The sequence below is a fragment of the Equus quagga genome, chromosome 22 (assembly GCF_021613505.1).
Source record: "Equus quagga isolate Etosha38 chromosome 22, UCLA_HA_Equagga_1.0, whole genome shotgun sequence".
In the NCBI taxonomy this organism is placed as follows: Eukaryota; Metazoa; Chordata; class Mammalia; order Perissodactyla; family Equidae; genus Equus; species Equus quagga.
The window spans coordinates 1,022,124-1,049,164 of NC_060288.1; the positions used below are offsets into that span (position 1 = coordinate 1,022,124).

At 43.2% G+C, this 27,041-nt stretch overlaps 1 protein-coding gene across 9 annotated transcripts in view; it reads right to left on the reverse strand.

Annotated features, from left to right (window-relative positions):
* CSGALNACT1 (chondroitin sulfate N-acetylgalactosaminyltransferase 1) overlaps positions 1 to 27,041 on the reverse strand; it is a 333,538-nt gene that overhangs the window by 156,154 nt on the left and 150,343 nt on the right. The window contains exon 1 of one of the 9 annotated variants that reach the window (XM_046648699.1): positions 3,438 to 3,627. The exons of the other annotated variants lie outside the window; for them this stretch is intronic. The gene's annotated coding sequence lies outside the window, so the exon portion shown is untranslated. Of the gene's footprint in view, positions 1 to 3,437; positions 3,628 to 27,041 lie in introns of those variants that run through there. 9 annotated transcript variants of the gene reach the window in all.

Sequence of the window (27,041 nt, forward strand, 5' to 3'; positions counted from 1 at the left end):
AACAGACACGTCCACCAGAAAACACGTACAAGGATCTCAGAGAAGCTTTATTCATAGCGGCCAAGAATTAGAAAAGACAAATTGACCATCAATCGTAAAATGGACAAATAAACTGTAGTATATCCATCTAATGGAATAGTACACAGCGATAAAAAGGAACAAACCATTGCTCTATGCAGCAACATAGGCCAATCTCAAGCACAGTGAAAGCAGCCAGACACAAAGGAGTACTTACCTTATGACACCATTTAAATTAAATCCAAAAGAGGCAAATCTAATCCACAATCCTAGATTAGATTAGAGATCAGGACAGCAGTTACCTTTGGGGGAGGGAGTATTAAGTGTGAGAGAGAGGTGGATAGGGAGGCTTTTCTGGCAGGTTCTGAATCTTGATGTGTGTGGTGATTACTTGAATATGTTCATATGTAAAACTTCACTGAGCTGTGCACTTAAGATTTGTGTACTGTACATAAATTATACCTCATTAAAACGGTAAAAAAGAAAAAAATGTTGGCTGTTTTCCAATGCTTAACATTTGTTTTAATTACTTTAATTATGGGAAGCCAGTTTTCTTTCAACATATTTATGCTGTTGGTTATAATTTGAATGCCTCAACACTTGAAAGGACCCTTTAGCCAATCAAATAAGGAAAGCACCCCCTCCCCTACACAGATCTATAAGCCGTCCCACCTGTCTCAATGGTTTGCTCCTCATTAACAGCTGAAGGAGCCCTAATCAAAGCCCAGACATAAGTGGGAAGCAAGAGGTACTGAGGACAGACACAGAAAGCAGGAGCACCTCCAGCTTCCCAACTGAAGGGTCTCAACAGGACTTAAGGCAGAGGCTCACGCTAACCCTGAGGGGTCTACAGTTTAAGAAGACACGTACAGAGAGAACGCTGGTTCTCGAAGCTCTACATTCGATACACATAAGACGCTCATCAGCTAAACCCTCTGACTTACATGAGCCAGTCCCTACCTAAGACCTGTTATTCAGGGAGCCATAGAAATCTACAGTGGGAGGCACCTGAGAACTATCCCTGACTAAGTGTGGTGGCCATATGGTGGAAGGACAAAAGGCAATGGACAGCAGTCCGAAACCAGAACAGGGAAAGGCACTGTCAGCTGCCACTCTTCCTCCACTGGCTAACGTGGCTAATATGGCATTTGCACTAAAAAGGCGCTAAACATATTTTAAGTTAATGTTTAAAACAGCAAGGAGTCTTTTTTTAAGTAATTCCAGATGAAAATTGCCAATATTTTTTAAAATTCTATTGAAAAGCCACAGAGAAAGGCATTAACTTCAGCTTTCTCAGCCAAAGCCCATGGAAAACGGCCTCAGCTGTGTCAGCCACTGACTTTGATTCAGAGAGCACTAAGCAAACCTACTGTCCGTCAGCAAAATGGGAATAGCAACCTTTGCCCTTTTTGCCACCAGACAATGACTACCTGAAAAGCTGATGTCTGATACATCTGAATTTCTCAGAAGAAGATACTGTAAGTTTTCTCTGGGGCCTAGATAGGTAAGTTAGATTCATTTCCAAATATTTAGATTAAAACTGCCTGCTTTATTTTCACCAACAAACAATTCATTATGTTATTTCTTCCCTTTAGCCAACTTACCACATGAACGGGAACACATTCATCATCTACCACATCATAATTTCAGATTTTAAATGGCTAGAGAAAACCAGCCACCATCAAGCGTTTTCCTGATATTGAAAGAGTAAAATCTGCCAGTCAACTGGAAAAACATCAGCAACAACAACAAAAACGTAAATCTTTCCCCTTAAAAAATGATCATGTTTTCTCACGCTTTTTTAATTTTAGAGCCCCATCTCCCCATCCTCATAGCATTGCAGAGCACTTCCCCAGAAAATCTGAATGTTATCTGTTACAAAATTTTATCTCCTTTGATGAAAGGGAGGAAAACTTTAAAATTCGTGCCATTAATGTTCTCCCTTTCTTGTCATTCTTCATGGAGACGACGCAGTGAAAGAACAGTAGTATTTTAGGCTCAACACTAATTCTAAGAGAAAAATCACAGTAATTTTCAGAATAGGTTAACACAGGAAGTTAAGAAAGCAACGAGTTTCAAGAGCCCCTTCTGGGAAGCTAGCCTCCCTGATGTGAAGGTCCAGCACCACACGGACAGAGTCCTCTTTGGCCAGCGAAAGACTCCCTCTCTGTGCACATGGTACTCACAGAGAAAAAGCTGTCATTCAGCAAACATAATAAATTACTCCAGTAGTTCAAACTAATTCTATTTACCCAACTCCAAATAAATAATTTTACCCTTTGGGTGGAGAATGTTGCAAGACATATTTCCTACCAAAAAAGAAGGAAACTGGATAGCAAATGCCAAAAATGGCACTATTAAATATTTAGACAACTTAATGTTTTATTATTCAGGGTCACTTATGACAATTCACACTGAAGATTTTCATGGCCATCCATAAAAGACAAAAGATATTATTTTTCATTCTGTCTCAGTTAATATAAAAAACCTGAAATGAGATATAGTTGAATAATTCTCAAAAAAACTGCCACGGTCCTTAAAATCATATTTAGAAAGCAAGCAGACAATACAAGGGATGCAGGGTAACACGGTGCTTGTTCCGACCTGTGGAAGTGGCAGTAAACGGGAAACACACAGAGGCTAAAGGATGAAATGAACAAAAAGTGAGTGTGCACCCCAGCAGCAGATACACTCCCACAGCGGCAGTACTCCGAGGTTTCGCTTTGACTTCAAGACATGCAAAAGATGAAGTCAGCTGGGTTCACGCTCTGCTCACCTAGCCATGCCCAGCAAATGAGCCCTCACCCACTCCTTCATCCAAATATCGACTGTCTGAGCAAGCAGGATGTCGAACAAGCACGACTACACAAGTGATCAAAACAACACAACTCCCTCTGCCCTTGGAAAACTACATCCAAGGTGGCCTTCCCGTGTTCCGGACAAAAACTTGGGCAGGTGCCAGGTCCTTTCTGTTCACTCCTAGGTAACTGAGAGTCCCTTCAAGTCATAAAACAATCCTAATTTGGAGGTTAGACTTCCCAGTCCCTTTTAATAATCAATACTCCACATCTGATTCAGGGCGAGGCTGGTTTCAGACCCACAGTCTTGGGCAGGGAGTGTCAGGCTTTCCTCTTTACAGCTGCTGATCCCCTCAGGTGTTGGGACATAAGCAAGGAGGAGGAAAAGGGAACACGAAAGTTCTCACTAAGCTGGCTCCATCACAAGCCGGCACCCCGTTCTCTTCCTTGCACAGCTGCTTCAGTGGGTTCCTGGGAGATCTCATTGCTGGAAACCTCTTTCCTCCAGGTGCCTCGACCTGGGGGAATATATCTCAGTGCCCTTAACCTCCACAACCCCTTGGAATCTGGCATCTATTTCCAGCCTGTTTCTCCAGGGGGCCTCTGTGTGGCCCAACTTACCAGACAGAACCCGAGAAGACACGCTGCCCTCGTGCGGCTCACCACTGGTGCACAGGCAACAACCAGTTAGCCTCTCTTGGTTCAACTAACGCTGCTGGGCAGGCAGATGGCAACATCAAAGCCCAAGGCCACAGCCAGCCCATCTCTGGCCACCTGAGGTTCAGGAGCCACACTGTACAGTGCCCTCCAGCCATCCAGCCACACAATTGTTGCTCCGGGGAGCCCCACCCCATCCCACGAGGTGTGGGGTAAGAAGGCCGGCTGTGTCCAAAATCCTCTCTCCTCCCCACAGTCTAACCAGTTTAGAGTGGTGGGGCTGGTTTTCAAAACTGCCTTGTCTGCCAACTTACATGTCTATTGAATTTGGATCCCTAGTGGAGAATGCAATTTTAAAATTCCATTACACCTCTCCTCTGTAATCAGAGTGGCCAGAGGCTCAACAGATTGAGTAATAAACACAGTGGTTTTATTTTTCCCTTTAACTGCTACCACCAACTGCACACCGTGTGCTCCCTTTCCCCCTTTTCCCTCTTCTCTGTGCCCCATTTGCAGTGGGGCAGGACAGCAAGTCCTGCAGCTCAGAAGACATCCAGTAAGAGAACACACGAGTAGTCTTCGTTTCTTGTGTACCCCAAGAATTATATGAGCAATCTTTGTGGCCCCCCTCCTCCCCCGCCGCTCAGAAGCATGGTGACCTGCAAGGCCCCTGAGCCTCTCTGATCTACGTTGGGAAGGAGGAGCAGCCTTTATTCACAAAGACTACACAGCCCCCCTCTCTTTCTCTATCTCCCGTCTAGTCTTACCCGTCGCTAGTAAAAATCTGACAAAGTAGTGCCCCTTCTTGCACCTAGAAATAAAGTCAAGATTGTATTGGGCCTTGTAGAACTTGTGATTTGCTCTCAACAGGATCCTAGCTCTGCTGGTGAGGCTGGGGGAGAGGCAGAAAGGATCTCAATTAGCACTTCCCACCACTCCATCGCACCTATTAGGTATCAGGTTACCATGCCAGGCAAAGAAAATCTGAAGGCAAATAAGACACACTCCCAATGGCTTTGAAATCACAAGGAATGAATTTGGGTACAGGATCTGCCACTTTCCGGCTGTCTGCCTTGAGCAAGAAACTGGAGCTGACGTTGGAGTTAAGACTTTGTGCCTGTGACTAGAAAATGAGAGAGGTGGCTGAGAGGACTCCCAGCTCCTGGAGCACTCGCAGCCAATGACTGAACGAAACCACTGGCATCATGGGAGTCCAGCCCGCTGCCACAGCTAATTCGAAAGTAAAATAAAGAGCTGGCTGGCACGCAAGATAAGTGGATCCTATAGGCGTGGCTGCACTGAATGGAGCAGTGGAAAAGATTGTGCATGGCCGTATCCTGCTTTCACTTAGCCGACGGGCTGGTACAGGTTCCTGATCAGCCACAACACTCCTGGATCAGGTGCAGGTGCGTGCATGGGCCACCGTGAGGCAGAAGACAGCAGGCAGGCTGCAGATGCTGATCTTGGATTCTAGTTCCCTACCTAGTCACTCCGCCACTGGCCTTTAAAATAACATTTCATCATAATTTCTAATGTTATCTTTCTCAAAATCCCAGCCCTATTATGTAAGCCAGGCCAGCACACAGCCAGACAAGAGGACTCTTGGATAACCCACTGCAGTGGGCATTTTTCGGGCTCTCGGACTCTGTGTCTGTGTACACCCTTCCTTTGTGTAGGACTCAACTGCCTATGATCCTGTGGCCCCAAGGAAGAAGACATTTATTGTCCCGCCTCTCTTGTGTTTAGGGTGAACCATCACCTCTGGACTTTAAGTGAAAAAAATAACTTTTATTTAAGTCACTGTATTTGTTGGTAGCTTAGCCTGTGCTCCAATACACGAGCAATATGAAGAGATTCTGTTCCGCAGAACTGCAGTGCACTTCCACCATCTCTGCATTATCTATGAACTTACATTCGTGTGTGAGAGATACTGACTCAAAACTGTTACACACCTCCCTATAGCCCTGCTCAGCCAAGTGTCTCCACTCTCTCATCTCTCAGGTCCTCAGGCTGACTTCTGCCTCACACTCCACTCAGCTGTTCTTTCTAAGCTCAGCCCTGGTTTCCTTTCCAAAGCCTTGATTGCCAAATGCCTCAGGAGTCAGGGAAGCAGAAACACATCAGCCTGAAATTCCACCCTAATCATCATAATTGACTGCATGTAGACGAAGAGCTTTACCCTAGTGCCTGCAAGATAAAAATTAAACCTTCTCTGGAGGAAGATAACAGCGTCCAGAGACCCTAGAAATCTTCACGCACAGTGTCAGGCACTTAACGAAAAATTACAAAGCATGACAAGAAACAAGAACAAATGACCAAAAGCTAAGGGAACAAATAACATATAGACTCTAGGTGTAATATCTAGGTGATCTAGCTATTACGAATATCAAAAAGAAATTTTAAGGGGCCAGCCCGGCGGCATAGCAGTTAAGTTTGCACACTCTGCTTTGGTGGCCTGCGGCTCACCAGTTCGGATCCCAGGTGCAGACCTATGCACCACTCATCAAGCCATGCTGTGGCAGGTGTCCCACATGTAAAGTAGAGGAAGATGGGCATAGATGTTAGCTCAGGGCCAATCCTCCTCAGCAAAAAGAGGAGGATTGGCAGCAGATGTTAGCTCAAGACTAATCTTCCTCGGAAAAAAAAAAAAGAAATTTTAATATAACTATAATTAATATGTTCAAGAAAATAAATTAAAGATGGAGAATTTTATCAGATACCTGAAATCTATGTACAAGAATCAAATGTAAATATAGTAATTAAAATTAAAAATCCAATCAATGGGTTTAACAGCAGTTTAGACACAGCACAAGAGGAGTTTTTGAAATTGAAAGAGATGTCACTAGAAATATCCAGATAGAAGCACAGAGAGAAAGAAAAGACCTGAAAATACAGAAAAGAGCTTAAGTGGCACATGAGACATCTATAAAAGAACTAACACATATAGTTGGAATCCCAAGGGGAGAAAAGAGGAGAAAGAAGCTGCAGAAATAGTCACCAAGAGTTTTCCAAAACTGATTAAAGGTATCAAGCCACAGATCCAAGAAGCTCCAGGAACCACAATTAGGCAAAATATCTTTATATATATATATATTTCCATATATTTATACACCCTAAAGCCCATCACAGCAACACTGCTGAAAAACAACTATGAGGAGAAGGCCTAAGAAGCAGCCAGGCTCTGGAGGAGGCAGCAGTAACGGCAGATGGAAACAGTATATTTACGCCTGACTCTCAGTTTCACGCTCAATTATGGAATTTTGATAGCCGCTCTACCCTCTTTGCTATTAAGTGAAACTAAAGATAAAAGGTCAGATAATACCATCTTAAAGTCCCAAAGTTAAAAGTTTTTATTAATTTGGGGCAGAATTCTGCAAGGTATCAATTGTGACATATAAATTCTTTTCTCTTTTTTTTGGTTTTAAAACCTGTCATTCTATGAAGAGTAAAGATTTTTATTGAAGTCTGATGTTTCTCTAACTTCTAAAATGAATATAAAAATGCATCAGCTAATGAGTATCAGTAATTTCACTTTCCAGGAACCCAAGGCCCATAAAGTAGAGAATTAAAATGAGTTATTATTCTGGTGTAGTGAGACTGATCTCTTAACACATAGAAACCTGCTATTGTAGATATTTAAGAGAGGTGAGCTCATCATAATTTCAAAGGATTCATAAATTTATTCTGATTTTTCAAATAACTTAGAAAATTATTCATCTTGGTTAACAGGAAAAGAAATCAGATGCAAAAACTTAAAGATAAATTTGTGATGATAATCTATCAGCCCAGGCTCTCTTTGAGCTCTTACCCAAATGAGTCCTGGAAATCCTGGGAGAGAAAAACAAGGCTTGAAAACATGCATGCCCTGTCACAAGAGGCCATGGCTGTTACTAGGCATCGCAACTGACTATGCATCCTTGTTTATTGGGATTTTCTACACTGTCCTGGTGAATGATAGCACAATGGAAGAATATGGTTAAAGTTTTCAAAGATGACTCAGAGAAACCAACAGAAGAAACTTATGGGGGAAAAAATCAACACTTTCAGTGAAAGATTGACTACTTAGACCATTCAAAACCTGAAATGCACATTAGCAACACTGTAGTATGCAGGTTGAGGAAAGAAACCCCTGTTGCTCACTTCCCCTCAAAGGCCTGACACTTTGATTTAAAGAGCCTGAGAGCATCTACTAAAATCAACATTTCCCCTAGCTCATGTGTGAAGGAAATCATTGGGCTTCAGGAGTGATAGGCATAACCAAGACCTGGTCAACCAAGTAATTCAACCCCTCAGCACAGTGATGGGTTCAGAGCTGGACACATGACTCCATCAAAGCCAGCGAGAGTCAGTCTTGGGCCTTGCTGGGAAGTTTGAGAGAGAAGCATGTTCCCTCTTCAGCTAACTCAAATCTGGAGATGCTGTAGCCTTGTCCACTACCTAAAAATGAAGCCATCATAAATCTGAGTCCCTGAATCAAAGAATCCCAGAAGCCAGCTGCCCCTGTATATTTATATAACCCAATATGTTCCCTTTTCTGCTTGAGCCAGTAAGAGTTGGGTTTTCTCTCTCGTAGTAAAGTTTCAACTAATATACTCACTCTAGAGAGAAGCAGCCATTTTAACAGGCACTGCAGGGAGATGCCTCAAAAGATTGCTCAGCTGGAAGTCCTGAACACTGGAGTGGGCCAACAGCCACATCAGACTACAGAAGGCAGACACAGACAAGGACACATACTTTGGAGTAAAAAATTCTAAGTTACACTGAACCAAGTGCAAACTAGGGAGCATACCTGGTTTCACATCAGTCTAACATTAACATAAAAGTCATTTGAGTCCATTTTAAGTGACCTTTCCCCAAAACTTACCAGTCTACCAAATTTCTCTGTCCTTTCTGATAATAATGAGCAAGTATAACTCAGAACAACATTACAGAAGAGAGCTACATTCGGTGTTCATTCAAATTATCAATCACTATAAATCCAATGGCTTTGTTTCTAGGTCTTGTTTGGAAATATGCTCGCTTGGAGGTACTCCGTTTCAGCTTATTGGAACTCTCCGGTCACCTTCCTTGCTACCCTGCACTACACTAGCCACAGAGCCTCCACATTTGGGTTGAAACTGCCAAGAAAGAACCAATGATTGCCCCGCAGTAACTGAGAAACTGGAACAAAATTTCAAAGCCTTCCATATTCTGTTGGCCACTCACTCTTACTTTGGGTTTGAAAAAACTCAAAACCAATGAGGCCAAACACTGACAACTGTCACTCTACGCAGCCAGCAGCTTTTGGGGTATGTTTACACTGCTCTGTTCTAATTAAATGACACACAAGAAGCACAAATGGGCCGAGCCTAGTAGTCTGCTACATTAACAGGCGTGGCTAAAGGGTTTCTCAAAAATACTCCAACTAAAAGTAACACTATCTATCAGGACAATGAGAAGCCACGTGCGCCACCCGCCAGCTTTGCGACCTTTGAAAGGTCACTCACCTGTGCACCTTTTTCATCTGTAGATCCTAAGAGTCACATTAAATGATCACCGTGCAGAGCCAACATTTGAGAGACCTATGTTCCCTAAATCTGAAGCCCCCAGGCAATGGCACTTGGTGACTCCATAGTTAAGTTTCGGAGCCAGTTAGCATCACTGACACTGCGCTTTTGCAAGTCTATGGTGATTTTCGCATTAGAATTTCCAACTGCGCTGAAATAGAGTAATTCTTTTTTGACAGAGTAAGGCTTAGCTTGAATTTTGAATTAAGAGAAAGCTTAGGCTAACAGTTAACCTTGGATTAAAATTTATTTTACTAACGTTAACTTGATATCACACAATGATATTCTATTTCCTCCAGGAAATTTTTTGCGCCATTATAAAATTTTAGCTAATGCCACTAAATTCTAGACATAAGACACACTGCTGGTGAACACTATTAGTTGCTTATTCAAAAACTGATCACTTATTTATAAAATCAAAAGAGGTATAATCCAAATATACTCAGTGGAGAAAAATGAGTGAACCTCTTCCGCCATAATCTTTTCCCTCTGAGTCTGTCCCAGAATGCAGGTGACAGAAAGCATTCAGTTCCATGGCTACAGCAGTATATAGTAAACAATAAAGTGTTGTAAGAGATCTCTGTACTTTTTTTAAGAGCTTGTTATCCAGCTTAACTGCAAAGAAGCTATTCGGAAGCAAGAGTGATGGCAAGGCCAACATGGGTACAGCAGGATGGGTCTGGGGAACATCAGAGTGGACTTTGAATCAACCAGATTTAAATTTGACCTCTAGCCCTGTCACTCTCAAGCCATATTCCCTTGGACAAGTTATTGTATCACTCGGAGCCTCCATGTCTCATGTTTATTTAAAGAAATAACAGGAAGTACTTCCCAGGACTGCTGTCAGGAACAAATGAGGGGATTCTGGAAGTAAAATAGATTACGAAGTGCTTGAACGCTATGCAGAAATTGGTCCCCTTTCTTTTCTTCAGGCGCACCCTCAGGCGAGTCACTGCCGCACCGAGAGCCAGACCGGCGAAGGCTCTCTCCTCCAGCCACAGACTCCCAGGAGGGCGGCTGCTTTCCTTTCGAATTTACACTCTGGTCACTGCTGGAATAATTTCTGTGGCAAGGCTAGTGCCCACATGTGACTGAAGAAGAAAAGGCACAGACGACCCTCATCAGAGCACCTTGTCAACCACAGGAAGACAGCCTTGATTCCCCTGCCTCTGACTCAGCTGCAGGGGCCTTGCCCACAGGCGATGACACCACCTTTGCAGCACAGGTAGACCCAGTAGCCTCTGACCTGGTTTCAGCGTCCTGTGTGCTCACCTGGGCCCTTTCTGGAAGAGTCCACTAGCACAGCCTGTGGCTGCACCACACCTCTTCACCATCCCTGTATCAATTCCCTGACTAGTTACTATAAAAACCTCCCAATCTTACTGAGCTATTCCTGCCTGGATTCTCATGGCATGACGCAGAGGAGCAGAGATTCCAGAAGACGTTAGGCCACGAGGTAGAAGATGAGAAGAACATAACAGAGAACATTGCTCCAAGAGAATGTCAGACCAGCCTCCACGTTATCAAATTATCTGCTTATTGAGAAAGCAAGTTCCAGGGCTGAGCAGCAGCCACATTCAGGAGCTCCGGAACGGGACCCTCGACAGCGCTCCCCTCTTCACCACTTCCCTGGGCCCCTTCAGCAACCTCCAGGGCCACACCTGCAGCGGAGTGGTGCCCGCATCCAGGCAACAGCAGCAGGGAGCGCCCGGAGCGGGGGACTGCTAGGCCGCAAAGTCGCAGCAGTTTCCTTTCAACAAGAAACCAATTCCCTGAAGAAACCTGCCCAAGATCAAAAACAGTTGTGAAGTGGAGACTCCTACTGCAACCGTAGAGAAAAGAAAGAGAACTCAGAAATCTCCTCAAGCAGAGTGACTCTCGCCGTCTAGAATATACAAGACCACCTGCAGAGCCTGTGAAAAATGTAGGTAACTGGCACCACCCCAGACACACACAACCTGAAGCTCTGGGAGGGCCTTGGGCATCTGTACTTTTTTACTGCTCCAAATCAAAGCTTGAGAAACGTTGGCTGAGTCTGCGACTACTGTCAGGGGCAAGGTAGACTCGGAGCCGAGTCGTCCCCTCGAGGGCAGCACTTCTCAGGCTGGGTGGCAGTACAGTGCTCTTAAAGAGGCTGGGAACTGCGATGCCAGAAAAGGGCCTTGTGGAGAAGAAAGCTGGGAACCACAAGGTTAAAACAAACATTTGTGTTTACTTTGAAACTCCCAGAACCTTCACTAGACCAAGGAGCATTGTACCCTGCAAGAGAGGAATACAATATATGGTATTTTCCAAACTTATTTGTCACAAGTATGTCCTTTGGAAAAGCATCCCGTAGCATTAGTACTCTCTGAAGGACAATTTGGGAAATATTGGTCTGACGTAATTGTCCTCCATGAGTTGTTTCTAGTTTCCTCTAGAGTTCTCCAGGTTCCTCTGGAATCTCTAGTTTCCTGAAAGGACAGTAAGGTGAAAACATTCATTTCAAAGATTGTCTGCGTTCCTGCACTGGGGGCTGGAGCACTCGGAGGACAGTCACTGAGCACTGACTCCAGCTGCAGATCAGTTAGAATCGGGAGAGGAGGACCCTGCCTCCCGCTTCTCTCTACTTGGCAGGCTACTTGAAACAACTCAACACTTTCTAACTTGGTCCCAAAAGAAAAGAACATAAGTAATTTAAAAAAAAAAGGAATAGCTACCAAGTGGTGAATCAAAATGAAACTGTGCACATATCGCCGAATTTCCTGGAAAAAGTTTCCAGGGGTATTCACTTTCTCTGCAATACTGCAAACCTCCTTCCTCCATCAAGATGATGCTTGTAGGAGCCCTGTGAGCTGTTACTCGCGGAGCTAGCAGCAAGGGCACACATAGGCCTGCTTTACAAGAGAGATCCTCACAAGGAAGGTACCTCCAACTTCAGGTCAGATGATGCCACAGCTGTCAAGAGGCACGACTTTCTTCCCTCTGTTTCCCTTCTAGGGAATCAGAATTTTAAATTCTCAACGCAAGTGGTAGCCTTCTAGCTGTGATCAGTTTCTGACTTGCATTTCTTTTGTGGCCAGGATTACACACATGCAACAATGAAAAGCCACAGGCAGGGTATTCAGTTGGTGATGACAAAGATATTAATATCATAATACTAGCTTCAATATCATATTCTAGCCAGTGAGAGCTCATCACAGACATCGTTATTACTCCTATAGATTATTATTTGATTCTGAGTAAAGTGAAATTAAGTTCATCTAAGCAAACCTAAAAAGAATCCAGTCACTCATGTCCTACCAGAATACTGATCACCTAAGTACAAAGAGCGCCCTACACATTACCCACAAATACAGTGTGCCCGTGCCCTCACTCAGCACATTGGCTGAGCGTCTCCCACGCACCAGGCTGCATTCAGGGGTTGGAAATACAGCAGCGAATAAGAGATCAAAATCCCTGCCCTCGTGAAGCTTTTAGTCTAGATCTAAGAATCCAAATATTTAGCAAATTAATTGGATTTTTGTCATTTCTATTTTCTTCCAAGGTTTATTCACTATTATAATGCCTGTCTCCCTTTGATCACACAAATCTTGAAATGTTAGAGCTCAGAGAAGTGACTTTGGCAGCTCTGTGCATGGCATGAATTCCAGACGAGTGGGATCCTAGCTGCACTTGCACATGTGACCTTAGATGACCCTTTACTTCTCTGAGCCTCAGTTTCCTCATCTGTTAAACAAGGACTGGCTTTGAATCCGACTCAAGCACAGCAGTTAAGGGGTGTTTAGAAATGTTTGTGGGGTGGGGGGCCAGGGCATTCTGGGGGACACAAAGACTGAGTGGGCCCAGGAGTGCTAAACACCCTGTGGTCACAGGACAAGCCCAGCCCAGGGCATGGAGCTTGTGGATGCTAGGCTGGGAGCAGGACCGAGATCTGCTGCACTCAGTTTGAGGCCCTGTTCAAGAGACCATGGCGGTCCATTTGTTTAAGGCCTGTCTGGGGTGATACAATCTCTGATTCCTGTTCACGTGGAGTAGTCCAGGCAGGGCACTGGAGGTTCTTTCATGGGAGAGCCGTGTGCCAAGGTCCTCCACTCAGAAGTTCTCAGACTGGGCAGCCTCTAGCCATCACTCTAAAGCTACCTAGATTTTCAAAATATCTCATTTCTATCAGGAGAGTCTTTTCCTAGCTGAAGCCCAAATACAGAAAATTAAAATTATTACATCAACTCGATCTAATTTCCACTACGATCTAGCTAATTTGCACAGCTATTGTATCTTGTTACACCAAGATATAAATCTTATAACAACCCTGGTTTTGAGAAGATTTATAGCATTCTTCCAAAGCCTGAAGTGGATAATGCTAAAGTATTTTACAAGCAAATCATTAACCCACAGAAAATAAGCAGCTTGTAGGGAGAATAATACATGAACCAAATCAAAAAAGTTAAGTAAGAAAATTTTATCAAATAAACAATGTAATTAAATAGCTATGGTTTCATTCACAAGTAAGCAGGGTACAACGCAATCCTGTCCAAGTGGTAAAAATCAGACCTCTCTACTCAATGTATCATACACGAAAGAAAGAATTTTCATCGTTTGCCAACTAGGTTGAAATGTCATCCTGTCTTCTGTCCGTGTGTGGTGAATTATAATCTTGCTCCTTACAGTTATTTAACCCCTAATTTGCCCTTAAGGCACATATTTGGGTGGCTTAAAGCTACAGAAAGATTGCAAAACATCCCCAGAAAGATTAACTTATAGCTAAATTGATCGTTCTCAAACTGTGCACCGAGGCACCCCAGGGCAGCAAAGGGAACTCACGGTTATGCTTCAGAGTATTTTAAACTTTCAAGCAAACTGCAATACTCAACATCTATTGGACATCATGCAAACTACCAGCTCGAGGCAGTTCACACTGTCAACATTAGGTCGAGCCACATTCCTTTTGATGATGATCATATCTTTGGGAAACTACATTTTTAGCAGTCACTGTGATAAAAAGCAACCGCTACACAAAATGAAGTGGCAGTGTCTAATCTGACTGCAAGGTTTAAGAGCTGTGCAGAGCCCAAGAAATGCACACATCTCGTTATTAAGCAACTGTGGTTAAGAACGAGATAAAACTATTATTTTTCTATCAATTTATTATATTAATTTTTTCAAACCACTACTAAGTTGTTAGGACATAAATACTCATAAGCTAGTGGACCTAACTACTCAATGAAAAAACTGTCAGCCATTTCTTTTAGTCAAAGGGTGCTGGAAAAACTGATGAGACACTAACGGCACCAAGAACTGAGAAAGTGAAACCTTTGACCTAACATCTTGGTCAATCTCCAAAAGAGGGCAGAGAATCAAAAAGTTTAGTTTCTAAAGAGCAGATATTTGAAAAAAGAGATCAGCTCCTGGGCCACCTCCTTGAGCAGCCACAGTGACAACAACAGCTGCAGGGGCCCCTGCAGAAGGGTCAGGACCACGAGGTCATCAGTCCACACATTGTAGGGCCGCTGCCACCTTTGTTTCTGGAGGGTTCAAATATGGGAGGGAAGAATGAATACATATAGTAAACACAGCCTGTAACTAAAGGCATATTTTCATATTGTCACTAGACCGTAGTTTTTTTATTATGAACTTAGGAATGGAGGCTCTTCAGAATAATTCACCATGCTACCAAACACAAGCATTCTGTAAAAAATCAATTACGGTTACTTCAGTTCCCTTTCAGGCCTTATATCCATCAGTCTTCAATCCAACTGAGGCTCGCCACAAAATAAAGATCAGGTGGGAGCCGCCACATAAGCCAAACATCTTAACTGTCAAAAGAACAGGCTTTAAGAATGCTCATTTCGGGGCCGGCCCAGTGGCGCAGCAGGTAAGTGCGCACGTTCCGCTTCGGCGGCCCGGGGATCACAGGTTCTGACCCCGGGTGTCTATGTCTATGGCACCGCTTGGCAAGCCACGCTGTTGCAGGCATCCCACATATAAAGTAGAGGAAGACGGGCATGAATGTTAGCTCAGGGCCAGTCTTCCTCAGCAAAAACAGGAGGATTCGCAGATGTAAGCCCAGGGCTAATCTTCCTCGGGAAAAAAAAAAATTCTTTGAAAAAAAGGAAGGTTAATTTTGAGCCAGCCCTGAAGGCCTAGCAGTTAAAGTTTGGTACACTCCACTTGGGGGGGGCCAGGCCCCATTCCCAAGCGCAGAACCACACCACACGTCCAGTCACATAGAAGAAATGGTCGCATAGAAGAACTAGAAGGACCTACAACTAGAATATACAACTTTGTACTGGGGCTTTGGGGAGAGAGGAAAAAAAAGGAAGATTGGCAAATGATGTTAGCTCAGGGTGAATCCTTCCCAGCAAAAAAAAAAAGAAAGTATGCTAATTTCATTATAGGCAAATAATTGACTGATAGATATCGAAACAAAAGGGGTAAAAGTAACATATTTCTTGGGGCTGGCCCCGTGGCCGAGTGGTTAAGTTTGCGCGCTCCGCTGCAGGCGGCCCAGTGTTTCGTTGGTTCGAATCCTGGGCGTGGACATGGCACTGCTCGTCGGGCCACGCTGAGGCGGCGTCCCACGTATCACAACTGGAGGAACCCACAACGAAGAATATACAACTATGTACTGGGGGCTTTGGGGAGAAAAAGGAAAAAATAAAATCTGTAAAAAAAAAAAAAAAAAGTAACATATTTCTTATTAGTTGCCAGCAGAACAAGAGTGACCACAGTGAAGAAACGGAACATCATCTTGCCTGGGTCATCAAAATCAGCCTCGCCAACAAGGGGCAGGTGGCAACCACATGCCTCCCAATGGGATACCTGATAAGAACACATCACTTGTGTAGAATTCCTGATGGGGATGCAGAGCCCGAACCCAATCATGAAAACGCTCGGCTAACCCAAAATGAGGAATATTCTTTAAAAGAAAAAAGATTGTATTCTTCAAAAACATAATTTCACAAAAGACAAAGAAAGGCTATGAAAACGGTTCAGATTAAAGGAATCTAGAGACATAACAACTAAATGCAGTACCCGATCCCAGTACTGGAGGGGAGAAGTTATAAAAGACACTAGGTAAGTCCATTTACAAAACCGAAACAGAGTACATTGGATAAATTTAAATAAATGTTAGATTTACCGACTGATACCTGCACTATTGTTATTTTAGAGAATATCTTTATTCCTAGAAAATATACACTGAATTATTTAGGAGTAAAGGGCTGTGATGTATAAATTTATTCTCAAATGGTGTAGAAAAAAATGAGGTATATTAATTTTTAATGTATATACTAGAGAGAGAGAGAAGGGGCACAAATGAAAAGCAAACAGTGCAAAATATTACCAATAGGTCCATCTGGGTCAAGGTTATATGAGTGTTCTTTGTACTATTCTTATTTATGCAACTTTTCTATAATTTGAAATTATTTCCAAATCAATTATTTTCCAAAAGTAAAGTACTGTACCACATTTTAGCACAAGAAAACAACTGCTAAGTAACTAAGGATACTTGCGCCACAGCCAAAGAATATATGTGTCATTACGTAGTACACTTCGAATATCTTCCAATTTTATTTGTCAATTATACCTCAATAAAACTGAAGAAAAAGAACACATACATATATCAAAAATATATGGTCTTAATGACAGGAATTCACGATAAATCAATAGTGTGATGAAACCAAAGCCCATAAAAAGAGGTTCTCTACTCATGAGCCTGTTGAAGGTTCTAGAGTGCATGACATGTAAGAACAGTGAAAAGAGCTGAAGATGTCAAGCCTAGAACGAAAACGATTCCATCTCCTGCAGGGGCCCTGGTTGCTGAGGTTCGCCACGTGGAGGCGCAGTCAGCGTCATTCTGTGGTCCTCCTGCAGGCAGAGCCACAGTAACTGAGTTCCCCTAATGATTCTGATCCTGTAGGTCTGGAGTGGAGCCTAGGGATCTGGTTTGTTCTCCAGATCCCAGCAGACTTGGCTGCAATGGCTCCAGGACTCACGCTATGGGCTTCAGTTCTAACAGACCCTTCTCACGCTGGGAGCCCCAGCCTCAGAGCCAGACCTAAAGGAGTATGGGGTGTTCTTTTAAGTGTCCATGGATTCCCTTACAGGGTATGAGTAACATCAGGGAGGATGGTTTTCATCTTCATTAAACTAGTTGGAGGCCCGGACAGAGAAAAGGACCCTTGGGGCTAAGCTGCCTAGCTAATTCCTACACGTCCACCAAGACCTCAGCTCAAGCATCGCTTTTTGGGACTGATTCCTATAGTCCATTCCCCCCAGCTAGGCGAGAGGCCCCCTGCCTGCTCCCCAACCCATCCGCCTCATGGCCTTGCTCAATCTTGCGCTGAAACTGTTCCTTCCTGTTTCTCCCTCTAGCCTGCTCCTCGAGGGCAGGGACTGTCAAACGTTCCTCCCTGAATCTCCAGCATCGAGCAATGGCTGACATCCAAGCTAACGTCTATTTAACTCATTAATTGAATTATTTCAACTACGTAAGTCAGAAAAGGAAAAGGCAGTGATCAGAGATTTTTTCCATTTTAGAATAATGTAAACGTTTACATCATGTTAATATTGACAATTTATTGTATACCTACTATGTGCCAGGTACTTCACAAACATTAATCTCAACCCTTACAAGAACTCTTAACTGGTACTATTCATTCCATTTTCCAGATGAAGAAAGCAAAGTACAGATGGGTTAAACAGCACTGGCTCCCACTGCTAACGAGGAATGGCCCTGAGGTTCCAATCCTGATTCTAGAACTCTTGTGAAGACAACTGCCTCTCATCTAGAAACAGTCCAGCAATGGTTCCAACACCAAACTGCCCAACAATAGGAGGGGAGAAAGGCCATGGTCATCACCATGTGTGGCCTAAATTACAGAAGAAATTCAGTGGAAAGGAAATGCCTACGTAATTCCTTTACTCTGCTTCTACAGGGAAGAAAACGACCTGAATGTATCTTACGAAGACACCAACAAGCGCAAGTTACCACATTGGCAGCTATTTTCGTTTTTGTTCCCCAAATCAAAATGAAACAATTGGTAACAAGAAATTCAAAGTGCAGCAAAGAGGATAACAAGAAGGTTTTTTTCTGATGCACCTTTGACCTTTCTAAAAGTTAATTATTTTCTCTCATTCATATACTTTTTTGTCTTCAGTTTCTCCCATGATTTTATTCAGGAAAAAATGAAAGACCTTCCTTGAGGGGGGGAGATAAAGACTAGCCAAAGAGGTAAGAAGAAAGATATTCTTTTAAATTAATTGAAGCCTCAGATCCTGTGCCATCCGTTTCACCGCCTTCCTCGGGAGAACGGCAGGAGGTCCATGCACCACTCATTCACACTCACATATCCAGTAGACGTCTGTCAGCACCTGCGATGTGCCAGGCATTGTACTGGGCACTGAGGATGAGACGTTGTCCCAGTAGAGCCCAGGACCCTCCAGAAACTGCAGGCTAGTTAACAGGAAAGAAAGGCGAGAAAATCAAATGGCAGTAACACCATTTAGTAAGTGCCATAAATGGGGAGTTAACCTGCAAGTCAGCCTAGGGGAAGCGGACCCGGAAGAAAGCACCACCAAAGCCAAGTCATGGAGAATGAGTAGGAGCTGGCCCATCCAATGAGCTTGGGAAGACATCCCAGGGAGAGGAAACAGCACACCCTGGCCCTGGGCAGAGAGAGTCATGCCAGGGAGCCACATGGGGTTTGGGTTGGTTGGCACACCAGAGCACGGGTTACCCTGGAGGTGCCAGGACAACACTAGTATGTTCCAGACCAGGAGCAACATGAGCAAAGATGCACTTTTGAAAGGCCACTGTCATGGCAGGGTGGTGGGTAGTGTGGTAGGGAGACAAGGAAAGCAGGGCAGTAGTCCAAGTGAAAGTGTTAAATGAGGGCCTGAGCTAACACAGAGATGATAGCACTTGGTGAAGTAAAGTAAGGAAGTCAGGGGTGCCTTCTGGATTTCTGGCCTGGGTAACTGGGCGGAAGTAGGAGGATTAGACTGGTGACCAAAGGAAGAGCTCAGCCGGGGCCATGGTGAGCGGGGCTGCCAGAGGGATAGGCAGTAGAGATGGCCGGGAGTCGGCGGCACAGGAGAGTAGAGTGAGCTGGGGGACAAATTTGGAAGTCAGCCGTAAATGGAAGACAGCTCACCATTTAGACCAGAGAAACTACAGAGATGACATAGGGTGAGAGGACAGAGAGTCTGGAAGGCTAAGGGAACACCAATATATAAGGAATGGGAAAGGGGACTATGCAGGAACAGTCCAAGAAGTAAGGAAAAAACTAGAGGAGCTTATTGTCATGTTATACAAGCCAAGGGAAGTGAGAGTTTCAAGGCCGGTGATCAAAGTGTCAAATACTGGGGAGAAGTCAGGTCACATCTGTTATCCATAATCTGGCTTTCTAAATACCAAAAATAAGAGTTAAAATGCCATGCATCACATTACAATGAGATGAACAATAACAATGAGATCAAAACACACAACTATGACTTCAGGGAAAGAAAAGTTAGGTACTCATATAACACAAACAATCCAACCAGCCCACACGCTGTCACCTAATCCACAGCCAGGGACAGTTCTCATCCAAATTCAGGTCATGACTCAAATTAGGACAATTTTCCAAAATCAACATACAAAAATCAGTTGCATTTCTATACACTAACAATGAAGTAGCAGAAAGAGAAATTAAGAATACAATCCCATTTACAATTGCAACAAAAAGAATGAAATATCTAGGAATAAACTTAACCAAAGAGGTGAAAGATCTGTACACCGAAAACTATAAAACATTGTTGAAAGAAATCAAAGAAGACACAAAGAAATGGAAAGATATTCCGTGCTCTTGGATTAGAAGAATCAACACATTAAAAAGTCCATACTTCCTAAAGCAATCTATAGATTCAATGCAATCCCTATCAAAGTTCCAACAACACTTTTCACAGAAATAGAACAAAGAATCCTAAAATTTATATGGAACAACAAAAGACTCTGAATAGCCAAAGTCCTGAGGAAAAAGAACAAAGCTGGAGGTATCACATTCTCTGATTTCAAAATATACTACAAAGCTATAGTAACCAAAACAGCATGGTACTGGCACAAAAACAGACACACAGATCAATGGAAGAGAATTGAGAGCCCAGAAGTAAACCCACACGTTTATGGACAGCTAATATTCGACAAGGGAGCCAAGAGCATATGATGGAGAAAGGAGAGTCTCTTCAATAAATGATGTTGGGAAAACTGGACAGCCACATGCAAAAGAATGAAAGTAGACCATTCCCTTACACCATGCACAAAAATCAACTCAAAATAGATTAAAGACTTGAATGTAAGACCTGAAACCAGGAAACTTCTAGAAGAAAACATATGCAACACGCTCTTCAACACCAGTCTCAGCAGCATATTTTCAAGTACCACGTCTGACTGGGCAAGGGAAACAACAGAAAAAATAAACAAATGGGACTACATCAAACTAAAAAGCTTCTGCACAGCAAAGGAAACCATCAACAAAACAAAAAGACAACCTAATAATTGGGAGAAGATATTTGCAAATCATATATCAGATAAGGGGTTAATATCGAAAATATACAAAGAACTCACACATCTCAACAACAAAAAAACCAACAACCCGATTAAAAAATGGGCAAAAGATGTGAACAGAGATTTCTCTAAAGAAGATATACGATGGCCAACAGGCACATGAAAAGATGCTCAACATCGTTAGCTATCAGCAAAATGCAAATCAAAACTACAATGACGTATCACCCCACTCCGGCCAGAATGGCTATAATTAACAAGACAGAAAACAATAAGTGTTAGAGAGGATGTGGAGAGAAGGACACCCTCATACACTGCTGGTGGGTGTGCAAACTGGTGCAGCCACTATGGAATACAGAATGGAGTTTCCTCAGAAAATTAAGGATAGATCTACCATATGATCCAGCTATCCCACTACTGGGTATTTATCCAAAGAACTTGAAAACACAAAGGCATAAAGATACTTGCACCCCTATGTTCATTGCAGCATTATACACCATAGCCAAGACTTGGAAGCAACCTAGGTGCCCATCAAGGGACGAATGGATAAAGAAGATGTGGTATTTATACACGATGGACTGCTACTCAGCCATAAGAAATGATGAAATCCAGACATTTGTGACAACATGGATGGACCTTGAGGATATTATGCGAAGTGAAATAAGTCAGCGGGAGAAAGTCAAATACCGTATGATCTCACTCATAAGTAGAAGACAAAAATAACGACAAACACACACGTAGCAACATAGATTGGATTGGTGGTTACCAGAGGGGAAAGGAGAAGGGAGGAAGGCAAAGGGGTGATTAGGCTCATGTGTGTGGTGATGGATTATAATTAGCCTTTGGGTGGTGAACATGATGGAATCTACACAGAATTAGAAATACATTATGATGTACATCTGAAAAAAAGATTAGGACAATTTTTCCAAGGCTACAGCTAAGTGTTTTATTCTGCTTTGCCACAAAAAATTATCAAAAAAGTCACATGTTACAAATCACATGATAGTACTTAATTTAATTTTCATTTAATCTTTTTTTCCCCTATCAAGACCCCTATTCTTTGACATATATCCCACAGGTTTGGGACAAGTGTGGCTATTCACATGTTTTCTAAACTTAGAAAACACATTTAATGATACAAGTAGCCCCGGCTGCAAGTTTTGATTATTAATGAAATTGGTTCTCCTATCAGTTTTGTGGGATCTTCTTCCAAAAGGCTCCTGTCCTGTTGAAGTTAGCCTAGCTGATTTCTATTTCTTGTAACCAAGAATCCTAAATAATATCCAACATTTTAACCACCAAGAAATATCAGTTTAAATATTAGCTATCATTATATTCTAAAAGGATAGATATTTCAAATTTTAATACATAAGAAAAAAGACCAGAACCTCAAAGTAAAGGTTATTCTTTTAAAGCGAATATTAGCTCTTTGAAAACATCACCTTATTCTTGTTTCTCTGCAGACGACTGACACCTTCACCAGAGACTGGATCCCAGTCCAAGAATTGGCACTCGGCAACCACAAAGTACACTCAAAGTCTAACATGTAAGTAAGTCTCATTACGTTTGTTGAGTTGAAAATATGCAACTCTTTATTAAAACAGTTAAGTGTAAACATTAGCATTTCTAACTGCCATATATTTTTCAAGGCTTTTAGAAGAAAAGTTGCAGTATCAACTTGGATTAGATAGTTTCCCAGTGGTGGAGATGAATTTTGTTTTTTCTGGTGGCCCTCACTACAGGATCATGTTTGTAATGTTAAAAAATCTAAGGAACAATGGAGCTGGAAGCTTCTAGAAGGCTATAATTCTTTCTTTTGCCCAGCGTCCATCTCTAGTCCTCACCCCACCTCTGCCCTCAAACCTTTCACACAGCTCCATCAGATCCCCACCGTCCCGGCTCAACACGCGCCCCTGGCCAACCGGCTTCCAGGTTCGGCTAAAGTCCTGCGGGAAACTCAGTACACAGTGGGCGGGAACCTTTGAGTAAAAAGAGAACTGCTACCTGAGTGTCAGCTGAACATGTTGAAACTGTGCTCTTTTCGAGCACCAGAGTGTTATTTACAGTTTTTGAGTCATGATTTTCCACATGAAAGGTCCAATAGAGTGAAGGAAGAAAAAAAAGACAGAAGGAGCTGACTCCTCATGAGCAATCAAATAAACCCTGGAGCTTGTCGTGCCCTCTGCCTGTGACAGAACAAACATTTCTGCTCTTAATCATAAAAGCAATGCTTAAGTGTCATACAAATATTTCTGGATGAGCAATAAGATCCTATCATCTTTACCGAAGCAAAACAGGTGAGGAAGGAGTAATTTTGAATCTGACTTTTTTGAAGAAGAAGATTAGCCCTGAGCTAATCTGCCACCAATCCTCTTCTTTTTGCTGAGGAAGACTGTCGCTGAGCTAACATCTACGCCAGTCTTCCTCTATTTTGTGTGTGGGACGCCTGCCACAGCATGGCTTGATGAGCGGTGTGTAGGTCTGCGCCTGAGATCCGACCCGCGAACCCTGGGCGGCAGAAGTGGACCATGTGAACTTAACCGCTGCACCACCGGGCCGGCCTCCTGAATCTGATTTTAACTGCATATATAGGTAACAGTAAGAAAAGGAATAACAAGGTCTAAAATTAAATTCCAAAAGTCTTATCAATGTAAATACAGTTTGTTTTTATTAGATTACACATTCTTAAATAAAAAGTGATTTTAAAATCTGAACAAATGAAAAAGCTCAAGGAAGGAAAAGTGCCCAAAGCAAAGAAATTTATTTCATTTTTTTACTTTTAGAAGGATTAATTATCGTTTTAAAGCAAGGCCTTTGACTTACTTTTTGTTATTTTTAATCATGGTAAAAATACATAAAACATAAAATTGACCATCTTCCCGATTTTTAAGCAGACAGCTCAGTGGTGTTAAGTGCATTCACACTGCTGTGTGACCAATCTCCAGGAATTTTTCATCTCGCAAAATTGAAACTCTCCACCAACTGAGCTACCCTCGATTCTCCCCTCCCCTCGGGCCCCGGCCACCACCAGGCTACTCTCCGTCTTTATGAATATGGCTACTTTAGATGCCTCATCTAAGTGGAATCATACAGTCGTTTGTCCTTTTATGACTGGCTTATTTCAATTAGTATAACATCCTCAAGGTTCATCTATGCTGTAACATGTGTCAGAATTTCTTTCCTTTTTAAGGTAGAATAATATTTCATTCTTGTGTAGACCACATTGTGTTTACCCAGTCACCTATCGATAGACACCTCGGGCTGCTTCCCAACTTCACTGACTGACTTTTTAAACTTATTTAACTAGGCAGGCCCTGGCGCTGGAGTCAGACCGCCTGGGTGCAAACCCCTCACCTCCGTGGTAGCAGCACAGAAAACACAAACGTCAAAAAGGAGGAAGCAGGCAGAGGGAAGATCAGTACCTCGTGAAGCGCTCAGCAAATTAAAATACTGCCATTGATGGGTTCTGATGAGGGTTTTGAGATACCAGAAATGCATGCAAACATTTGTTTGCGAAGATGAATATGAAGAGAGATACGCCAGATGCTGAAAATGCAGAGACAGTGCCTCCTTTGAGGGCAGTGGGGGCCACAGGACAGACAGCTAACAGGTCAACAACTGTACACAATGGGGAAAACAAGGTGAGAGGGAGGCAGGCACAATGACCCAGCCTCGGCCAGGGCTCTGGAAAGACTTTCCAGAGCTGGGTCCCAGAGCAGGAACAGAGTAAGGAGGGCACAGAGCAAGGAGAAGGCACTGCAGAGAGGGGACTGCAGAACAAGAGTGAGAGGCTGAAGGGCAGGCTTGGAGGTGATGAACTAACTCGAAGAAAAGGGAATCTCAATAAGCAGAGCCCCAAAACAGAACAGAAAAGACAAAAAACAAGGCCTAATTAAGTGTCGATCAACAGGAAGAAATGAAACCCCCGAGAAGGCAAGCGCCACTGGATACCCGCGCTGGTGCTGTGTGAGTCTCCTGGCGCAGGCCTGGCGTGGCTGCATCTGCTGAAAACAAACTGTGGCTCAGGAGTATAAATTCAAACTGTAGCAGCAAAAGCTGAAACTCGGTAAAAGCTTACAGACTTTATGTCACACTTCATTCCATTAAATGGAAATATTTTAAAAGTCTAAAACACGTCCAAAAGAAGGCCACTTTATAAAATGCACACTGCTCTACTCAGTTCTCTGGTTTTTCTAATATGAGCAACTTGACAAGTTACCACATTATAGATTTATATTAGTATTTTCTTCCAGAAAAATATTGAATCAGCTACCATTTTCTGTTATCTGGTAGTCGCATTGCATGGGCTCCCAGAACTGCAAAAGGCCTATGGAGTTATTTCTCTACCAAGAGAGCTTCCGTTGCCCAGACGCTACACAAGCAACTAAGCAGACCACAGACCTGAGAGCAGAAAGGTCTGTGCCCTGCTCATGGATGAGCCGGGAGACCATCGTGCTCACAGTAACGACAACACAGTGACATGCTCGGTACAGAGAATGTGGAACGGGCTGGGGAGGAAGAGGTGGCACTTTGGGGCCGGGGACATCCCGTTATCCACTTCTCCATCACTCACTCACCCACTCACTCCTCTCTTCAGTGCCTCCTGGGTGCCCGGAGCTGTCTCTAAGTGTGGAGACGCCTGTTGAGGAACACCCCACGGCTGCTGAAGGACCAGTACAAGTTCCCCGGGCGGGGAAGTGAGGGTGGTGAGGAAGAAGGCATTCCAGGTAGGAGGAGGGGTATGGAGACCAACCCAGCTTCAAGCAGGCGGAGTGAGTGGGCGAGGGACCGGCAGGAGAGGAGCAGAAGATGGGAGACCAGAGAGGGTGTGACCAGGAGCACAGGTCAGGGGAGGGGCCACTGAAAGACAGCGGCACACCTTTCCCTTGACAGGAGGAAAGGAAGAAAGGATGTGTGGAAATGTGCAGGGAGAGTGAGGAAATACATCAACGGGGCACAGGGTGGCCGTAAAAACGTGAGCAGCAATTCACTGAGAAGGCGCGGTGAGGAACAGGCACTGTGAAGGACGTGTGTGTGACACCAGGGTATCCCACTGCAAACCTTCTATGGCCTAATGCTATGAAATATCTGAACCAAAACATGAACTCTCCTTGCTTGCGTTCCCTGACCACCTACCACAAGGAAAAAACAACCCAGTCACTCTTTTCCCGGTTTATATGTTTGTTTCTTGCAGGTCTGATGAAGGTCCATTGCTCAAAGTCCACACCCTGAGTCTATAAAGGAGAGGGTCCTGGAAAACCGGCTTCCCAAGCTAGCACTTGGTGGAGTGCTAGCCAGGTGGAGCCTCGGCGCCCTGGCAACGTCCCGTGTGTCTGCACAGGGATCCACAGCACCATCCTCGCCCCCTGAAACCCAGCTCGCGCTGTGTGGCTCTGGCTTCCGCTACTCCAGTAGCTTCACAGTAGAGAATTAACATCCTACCACTTTGCATTTGCCCAAGGGGACCTTACCCAGCTTTTGACGGCTTCTGTATTTTGTAAAGTTTCCTTTGCCTCTTTTCTACTATTCTCTCAAGGTTTGAGTATTTATGGTCTACATGGTGTTCTAATGACATTCTCTTCTACATCATCCAAGTCACTCTCAAAACATTAAACATCACAGACCTAAGATTAGCACAATCCCATATGACCCCCAAGTGGGCCCTAAATCACCCAGGCCTCTCAGCAACTTGACTTTCTACTCAGAAAGGAATTTGTGAAGAATGATTCTTTGATTATTTTTGTTCGTTTCATTAACTTTTGGCCAAGGCTGTTTTTATTTTTCTGTTATTAGTAACTCGGATACAATCCCTTTTTAACTCCTCATTTAGTTTTAGTACAAAGCAGTTCATTAACGCAAAACCAAATCAAATGTTTTGACTTCCACTCTTTTATCTTAATCAATGTAACAAAAGTAAAAACAAAAAATACAAAATCATGAACAAAACCTCTATAGAAATTCGTTAAATAAAGAGGAAGGGCGAAGAGAGCTTCTTGAAGATATGCAAATGCTGAGCACGGCTTACTTATTTTCAATTTTATGTCTACTGAATCATTTCTAGAGGAAACTAAAAAAGGTTTGCTCAGCTGAAGAAGGGAACCATATATACAACTTCCCATTTCATACTGTTGCATTTCAACATTCATGATGTCCCTAAGGTTCTTGGTGTTTTTTTTAAGTTTACTCTTGCCAGATATAATAAAAATATCTTATTGCAGAGAAATTCAAAATCATCGGTTACAAGAGCAGAACTGAAACAATGTTCCAGAGATTTACATTGGTCCCCAAACTAAAACCAACTGCCTAATCCATTAGGGCACTATTCTCCAAGACTTCTAGAGAGCACATCCCTAAGATGGTATAAGTTAGAAAGGAAGGTCATTCTTCAATTCCCTAAACATTTTTACTTAAATAATTATAGCATGGTCAAAATTATGGTGCCCATTTGATTAAGGCTAAATATTTGAGAAAACTTAATATTCTGTCACAACTTCCAAA